Genomic DNA, 8,685 nt, shown 5'->3' on the forward strand with positions numbered 1-8,685 from the left:
ATCTACTGTATTTGGATATTAAATGAGTTTAAAGGAGATCTAAATTACATTTTTGTTTTTTCTGACTGAAGTTGAGTGAGTCAGTCAGCTGAAAGGCAGCCATGTAATTACTCTGATCAAGCCTTCATTATAATTTCCTCTCCTTCTTTTGAAAGGTTGTCACAAACTGAATAATAACCAATTAGTAAGAAGCTGAATCTAAATGTTCGTGGTTGGATTTGAGGCTATTAAATCTGGCAAATCCATTTAGCAACAAAGACTTTTGAAGAAGAAAGAGACACAGTTACCCAGAGGAAAAATATATGAACTAAACAACAGCAATGCCTTGAGTTTAAAAGCACTGCTGAACTATTTACATTAAGAAAATATGATATGATATTGAAGGAACATACCCTTTCTCTACACCAGAGGGCAGTCAATACTCAATATACAGCTGCAACTTGGACTTGAGGCACTTCGTAAATTATAGCAATAGTCAAATAAACACACTTCTCTATCATCAACAACATCCACATGATTTAGTGTGATTTAAACACAAAAAGGAGCCTCAATTTTAAAACAAGAAAAATGAGAGAAAAAAAGTCGACCTGTCAGCAGTCATGTCTCTCTTCTCTGGCAGCCTCTAAGCCTTCCTCCCCAGCCTTCACATCAAGACAAACTGACCCAAATACTGCTGGAAAACCTCCTTTCATAATTAAGAGGAAACCTGCAGTCACACAGATTTATTGAACAACGTGAGATCCTCTTCTTCTCGTTGAGTGCAGCTCTTTCACTGTACAATCTCAACATGCCAGCAGCTTTGACTACTTCCTTCTCACTGAAATCAAATCTGACTGGGGGGAGAAAAAAAAAGTGACTGCAAATCATTTGCATATTTTGTCTGGCGTTGGATGGTCCATCTGGCTGGCTGAAGAGGTTCTGCTTCAATGAAAGCTTCCAACCAACTTCGACTTCCTTGGAATTCACAAATATTACCAAAGCCTCTTTCATCCTAGTCTGTGCTGTATCAGGATACAGTGACTGAGAGGAAACTGGACAACGACTGCCGCTGAGAAAACTCCAGAAACTTTTTGAAACACACATTTAGCCTAAAGAGCCCACTATTTCACATGTCTTTGCATTGCATAAAATGCAACTTGTTGTCATGGCAAATTACAGTGGGTTTTTCTTTTAGATGCTGGCAGTATTCTAGCTATCGGTTGCTTATAATGGAAATACAGAGTTGATATTTGGCATCTTGGCTCTGAGATCATCATTTCCCAGCACAGCAGAGCTTGATGGAGCTTATGAAATGCTGTATGAGCAGCAGAAGCTATAGCAGCAGCAGAAAGTGGGTGCAGTGTAGCTCGAGCAGAGTCTGCAGAAGAGCGGAGCAGGAGCAGCCTAGCAGCACAAAGGGCCCCAAATGGCATCTGGTGAGCATCTTCAGTGTGCAGACTGGGCACTGTTCCCCAACAAAACATTGTGGGGAGTAAACTATCAAGTGAACTGAGATGGATAAATCTATCTCATGTGTAGCAACATGCTAAACCATGTGACTTCTGCAGCAGATAATTACCAACTTGTTCTTATTAAAATCAGATGACCATCAGTACATGGAAATGAGCAACAAAGACAAATCATACAACAGCATCTTAAAATATGATATGAATTGTAGGCAAACTGTCACTTAAACCCTTTGTTTTGAGTTAAAATATTTATATTTTATATATAAATGCTTAGTTGTGGGTGGAGAAAATGTGACTGCACACCTCACTTTAAACAGAAATAATTATATAAATGGACTGTGTGCAAGACAACAGCCATGTTTACATCCCTACAGCTAATACACATTAGCCTCAATTATAGTGAGCCAAAAGAAAAACCCTTGCCCCCCAAAAACGAGGCAATAACCACAACAATACACAATCATCAATATTCATCATCACCATAAATCAACAGCGTGAAAACATCACAGTCCAAACACGTCCAGCCATTAAATGCCGGCTAAATACTTAGTTAATAGTCTACCAATTAAAATACTTAATATTGATATGGCAGCAACATAAAAGCAGGAATTAGCTGCTTGGAGACAACAAGCAGCAACAATACAACAGCCCGAAGTGTTTTTAGCAGCCTCGCTTACTAATACGGCTAACTAAGCACAAAAACACTAACTGAGCAGAGCCTGGACATCCAGTAATATAGTCTTGTTAGCATTAGCATCACAAACTTACTGCCGAAGTGAAGGAGTGATTCACCGTGTTGTGTCGGGCATCTCAGCAACAATAAATGCTCTGGGAGCAGAGCTGCCATGGTCCCAGGACAGGACCAAAGAAAAACAGCTTCTAGGTTTAAGTGGAGTTTGGCGCAGAGAGCTAACGTTAGCTAAATCGCCGATAGCACCGACAACCTGTCACCTGGAGCACTGACCGTTTAAACAGACCGCCTCTCAGGACTGGAGAGGTTTGTCATGTGCGAGTGTCGCTGTCTGAAGAAGCTACTGCACTTCAGTAAGATAGCCTACTGAATGAATGGCTGAAGGTTTGGTTCTTATAGACTATTTATTCTTTATTATTCTTTTTAGCCACTAAGCAGTTATTGATTATTGCTAACAGTACCTATGTGTTAAAGGACAAGACTGGCTATTATAAACCAACAATTAATGGATTTTGCCTGATATTGCTTATTTCTCTGTGCAATGAAAAGTGCTCACTATGGATTATTTAGAGCAACCAGGGATATATAGATCTATATATACCTATACCAAAACTAACAATTAATTGATCCTACTACCATGAACATCTAGCTTATTCCTGTGTGCCGCAGACCTCCATTGTTGTCCAGAAAACACATGAATGAGCCACATTGTTGCACAAGATGTTCTTTCTTTACAGTTAACATAGGCACTGTAGTTTATCTAGAGTCAATCCCACATACTTTCTAGTCTTCCTGGTGTCTTAAATACTAACTAGCGCCCGAGATGTGTACTTATCCGTCCCCAACAAATGCATTATTTACACCTGATTGAGTAATAATTACTAAAAATTACAGCGCCCAGCTGTTTTAGGAAATTAGCCTTTGTTTGAAATGAAAATGTATACTTGTGACCATTTGTTAGAGATTTACATCCTCAGTAGGAACCAGTGGGCTTGGGGCTTGGAGCTTGGGGTTTCAGGTCACATTTATGGGATTCACAACAGGATGTGGCTGGAAGAAACTTTGTCCCCAGGTCCATTTCTCCTCTGTCAGATTGGATAAGCTTTGAATCAGGGCTTTAGCAGAGAGGCCTCTCTCTCCAACGTCTTTGCCAACACTTTCCTTTTCTCTCCTCATCAAGTCTCTCTTAACTCCTCTGCTCTTCCTTCTCATCGTACTTTAGCCCTCTGTCAGATTAAATTTTAATGAAATTCCTTCTGACTTCTTAATCTGAGGGATGTTTGTTGCTGGTCTCTTAAGTTACGTCCCAAGTTTGAGACCTTTGACCATCACAGTCAGTGTAGAAAATGCTGTCAAGACCACCAACAAAGTGACGATCCCTACATCTCCTGCTTGTAACTCTCCCGTGATCCTTTCAAATGAGCTGAGTGAAAATGGAAAAATCCTCCTTTGAAATACAGCTTTGTTTCTCACTGTTGTCAATGATTAATGGAGAGTTTCTTTGAGATAACAAGCAAGAACGATCTGGATAAACAAGTTTATGCAACAAACATTTGCAATCCATCATGCTGATTGAGTGCTCTGATAGCCTGCCAGTTATATTTGAAGAGGCTGTATGAGACCCGGTCATGCCCGCTGATGATGGCGAGAGCGACGAATGCAGGAAACTAACAGGTCTTTATCTTTATCTTATCTTAACTGTAGTCTTGATAGGGTGAGATTTGTTAGAGAAAATGAGTAACATAGTGATTATTCTCTTTTACATTACACACAGTAATCCTAAAGTAAGCTAAGGATATTAAACGAAAGAGTCCTGCAAGTTCTGTTCTAGCTCTCTTTCCTAGCATTTGTGGGATATTAAGGGTTCAGCCCAAAACATCTGTTTGTGATATACAGTGCTATGCAGTTTTTATCTCTTTTGGAGACATATTGTAGAAATGGAAATGGTCCCTGGCAAGGCTAGTGATTACTGATTGCCCTGCTTATTTCTTCACACAGTGTACTAAGCTAAGTTAAGACTCTATTCTGATGGCATTGTCAAACAGCTTGTAGTTATTTCTATGTTTTTCGGGAAAGTGAGCATTTTCCATGCTCTTGTAAAGAGTGTTGCCCAGGCTCTTTGAAAACTTGGACATTTCTTTTTTGGTAGGCTGTACCTCCAAAGTCAAGGGAAGCCAAAATATTTAGAAATGTCTTAAACCTCAAAAACTAATTTTCATGAATGCTTGCACCCTAATTATTTGTCCTAATGGTTCTGTTAAGCTCTGGCAATTCTCCATATGGCTTAATTTATCAATTCAGCTATTTTTATCAGACCAAAACACTTAACAATGTTTTTTCTTTCTGTCATCCCAGGCCTCTTGTGCCCTTGCAGTTGTGTCATTGTTCAACGAGGTTCAATGGATCCAGGGTCACTGCTCTGCATTAGCTCTCACCTCAGACTCCAGCCAAGCTTTTCCCAACAGGGACAGAACAGAATTTTAATGTGGTTACATCTGGGCCTGGGCGGACCATCTCCTCACTGCAGCTAAACTGCCAAATGTCCTTCAGGGATGCCCGTAGAACATGCACCACTGATTGACATTACTGTCAATACCCTGAACACAGCTATATTATCAAATGCTTGATGATGTGTTGAAGAAATCCTTTTTGTTTTAGAGATTGATAACCTTTTCATTTTGTCATCAGGGAGTCAACAAAGACCTAGGTAATGACTTCTAGTGGTAAAAAACAACTTGGCAATAAAGAACACACAGCAGCTAAATGTTGCATCAACCTTTAGCACAACCATTTAATTGTGCACATATGCAAATTCACGCTTGCGTCAGGATTCTCTTGCCATTCAAATTAAAAACTGTCACTGTTATTAGATGCAAACATCTGGCCTGTTTTAGTCACGTCCAGCTGGAACCTGTCCCAGCCGCGGTGAATGTGGACAAAGAATTGGAAACACAGGTGTTCAGGAAGGGAGCGTTTTCAGGGAGGAAACTGAGGGCGGCTCTGCTGAAATGCGTCAGGATCCAGGCCACCGGGCAGTAAAACAGACATTGTTGCAGAGCATCTTGAGGTCTAAGTGTGTGATAAATAGATATAGAGCTGTTTCATCACCCAAAGGTCTCCAAAGGGGGGACTTTTTCAGCCACTACTCCAAACCACAAACAACAATAAATTATCCAAAATTGTAGAACTGTGACAAATGTAATAGTTTCTACAGGGATCATAAAATACAGTTATAACTAGACAGCCAATGCAGAAAGTAGAAAACCATGAAGCCAGTGTAAAAGACAGATGTCCAAATATCTTCTCAATTGGCCTGAATAAACATCTTACTGTGCACTTTGACATGTTATTATTCACAAACCAGGGAAAACATTTGCTTTAACAATTTAGTTAAAGCAACTTTTACATGTTGCTGTTTAGTCAAATTCAGTCAGTAATTACTGCCACTAGGAGGTAGCAGAAACAACCTGCAAACACAATCTGACATACTGCATTATCACCTGTTTAAGTTAACTTGTTAGCAAACTGTGACGTATTTGCACACTTTGACTGGTAAAACAGGTTGGGATTGCTGAGTTCCAAGATGCATACCAGGAAAACATAAGCTGACACAGACCTCAAGACTCAAAGCATACTGCTCTGCATGTGTGCCGGTCTAGCAAATTGACCATCGCCACGTTTCACACAGTTTCCATGGACACAGGAGAAATATTGCTGAGATCCAACACCAGCCTTTTACTTTCTTCTCTGATCACACAGTGATCACAAATGTTCACAGCTATAAATGAGCCAAGTTCTGAAGCCTATACAATTAGATCTATGAAGAAATATATCTATTTTTTGTATGCAAATAATGTGTTGTGACACGCCTTTCAAGCCTACTGTAGGAAGAACTGTGCAAGTGGCTCTGATTTACTTATTCCTCGTCTGTGTCATTCAACTTTACATAGCACCAAAGTTAAATTCAGACATTGACAGCATCAATGTCATCCTTGTGGGGAAATTCAGCACGTTTGTCTTTCAGTTTAAGGTGAACCAAGATTTAGCTCGTAGATTCAGTTTCCCTGCTGGTCCGAATATCAATAATGCCAGGAGTTCATCCATAATGAAATGCACATGCTTTAAAGTAGTAAATCCAAGGTTGTAATGTGCCACGTTTTGGATCCATAAATGTGTCGCATTACATTTCAGTTGTAAATAAATACATGAGACAAGGTGGGTTCGTCCCTGTCAACCAGAGTTGTACCTGTTTGTCCTCAACAAACTCTTAACATCAGAATTCATTAGAAGTACTGGCCACAAGCCAGTTTGACACACTCAAGGTTGTATTTGATGATTACAAAATGTGTTTGCATGAGTACATTTTTTGTCTGTGCGTGTACATAATGGGTGAGATTCCACACATTAATCTGATTCTCCCCTCATGAAAAAGAGAATTGTCACTAACTACACGTTGTCTGTCAGGGAAACCTAGGCCTTGCCTTGTCCTGCTGGACAGTAGAGTTACATTATACATTATTGTTTTCACTCTCAGATTCTCTATCTCAAGCCTGTTCCCTCTTTCATCAATTACAAGGTGCCAAAGCAGCAGCAGGGAGGTATTTGCGACTGAGCCTCTAACCTGTCACTCTGGACACTGACGTCCAATTAATGAGAATTCAGCTGGGGATCCCCCCCCCCCCCCCATCCTAAGAGATTAGGGAGAGAGGCAGGAGCCATCATTCTCCCACCTCGGTGTTCTTCACTGAGAAAGACAGCTATTGTCACAGCATCCCTGCCTCAAGCTGCTCTGCTCCACAGCATGATAAGCGGCTGTTTTATCTGCCTGTTTCAGACTACAGCAGGTAGTTTAATGCAGACATTCTGTTTCAAACAGCATGTTTAGGAATTCATTTCATGCATTAATACATGTAGACTGTGACTAAATAACTTCTGCTGTACATACATGTATGTTTGTGGTGGCATAGATCACTCGAGCAGCCAGTGGAAGATAAATATGGTCCATACATATGGTTTCTCTTTGCTATAAGAAGTTTTGTGGTTTTATTTAGTTTTATAACTTGAAAGGTCATTAGAAAGGTTTTAAAAATCCACTCTAAAATGTGTAAAACGGTGTATAGATGCTAATAGGGTTCTGGTTGCTGCAGCATTATAAACTGAAGGCAGGAAAGAAATGTTTGGCTGTATAATTGCTAGATTTTGCAACAGAACTTATTTGAGAATGAGAGTTAAGATCCTAGTCAAACACCTAAAAATGAACTGCATCACAGGACTCATTCAGTCCCTCAGAGTCCTTAAGCCACAATTAAATTGCTACAGAAAGACGCTTGTTGTCAGGTTCTGTTCCTGACTTCTGTTCTGTTCTGAAATCCTTTACCATGCCATTAAGTAATGGCTCCTGTAATGTAGACCTGTCTCCAGAGGCATCGCAGCTACAGTGCAGTCATGCAGTCAGAGAAGCCTGACACTCTCAGAGTAACGGTTGTTTTAAGGTGTGCAGACAGAGAGGATATTTTGTTTCTCAAGGCCTTTGAGGTAAAAAAGCTACAGCTCTCTTGGCTGCCTTCTGCGTGTCATCCCTCCTTCGGTTTCCTCCCTCCTTCTTCCTCCCAGACAGTTTAGGATGGGTGTAGTCTAGATGAGGGGTGGGCGAACAGCGAATGCCTGCCTAGCTGGCGAAAGACTGTGCCAGCTGAGCTTGGAGTCTTCCAGCCTCGATCTGTCCACCCACTCCAGATCCTGTTCTCCTGTGATTAACCTGCAGCCTCAGTCTCCTTTAACCACCGTTCAGAAACTCTCTCAATCTCAGGTGTGAAGTCTGCTTTCAATACAACTCGGTATGCAATGTCTATCCACATCAGTTATGTGTAATGAACCAGTTCATTTAAATTGGGCAGTGTCCAGGTGGGGCACCGGGCTTGTTGGATTATTATCTTTGCCTCAGTTTGCCTTGCCTCAGGTTGATGAAATGTCAAAAGCTGTACTTATTAGTTGTGCGAATGCTCCATGAAATCCTTCTTTTCCTTATGACTAAATCTTTAAAGCCCAAGGCTAGACATTTCTCTGCTTAGCAATAACTCCAAATACTTCTTAAATGCCAGAGATAACACGTTGGGATCCTTGTGATGAAACCTTTTTTTTTTTTTTTTTTTTTTTACAATTTAACTTAAAGATAAATCTTTATAGCAAACAAAATATGGTTTTAATCAGGAGTGTGTCAGTTTGATTGCTGGCTTTGGGATTTGTTATGAAGGTGAGGCTCCATCAGCTGGCTGCTGTAGTCACAGTAGTGTGTGAGAGAGAGAAAAAAGGAGAGGAAGAGCTTCATGAGGAAGAGGCAGTGCTGATGTGATGAGCTGTGACACACGGGGGCATCGCTCCATCCCTGCGTTGGAACATGCCTGAACGCTCCACGGAGAGTTTGTTCGGTTAAATTTCAGCCACTTGTTAAAGTGTAAATTACTGCAGAGTCCAAACAGGTCTTGGCTGAAACAAGAACAGCAAATGAGGCAGCTTGAAGAGGAGCAACAAGTTAATTATCTTCCC

Source organism: Enoplosus armatus, chromosome 20 (genome assembly GCF_043641665.1).
Source record: "Enoplosus armatus isolate fEnoArm2 chromosome 20, fEnoArm2.hap1, whole genome shotgun sequence".
NCBI lineage: Eukaryota > Metazoa > Chordata > Actinopteri > Centrarchiformes > Enoplosidae > Enoplosus > Enoplosus armatus.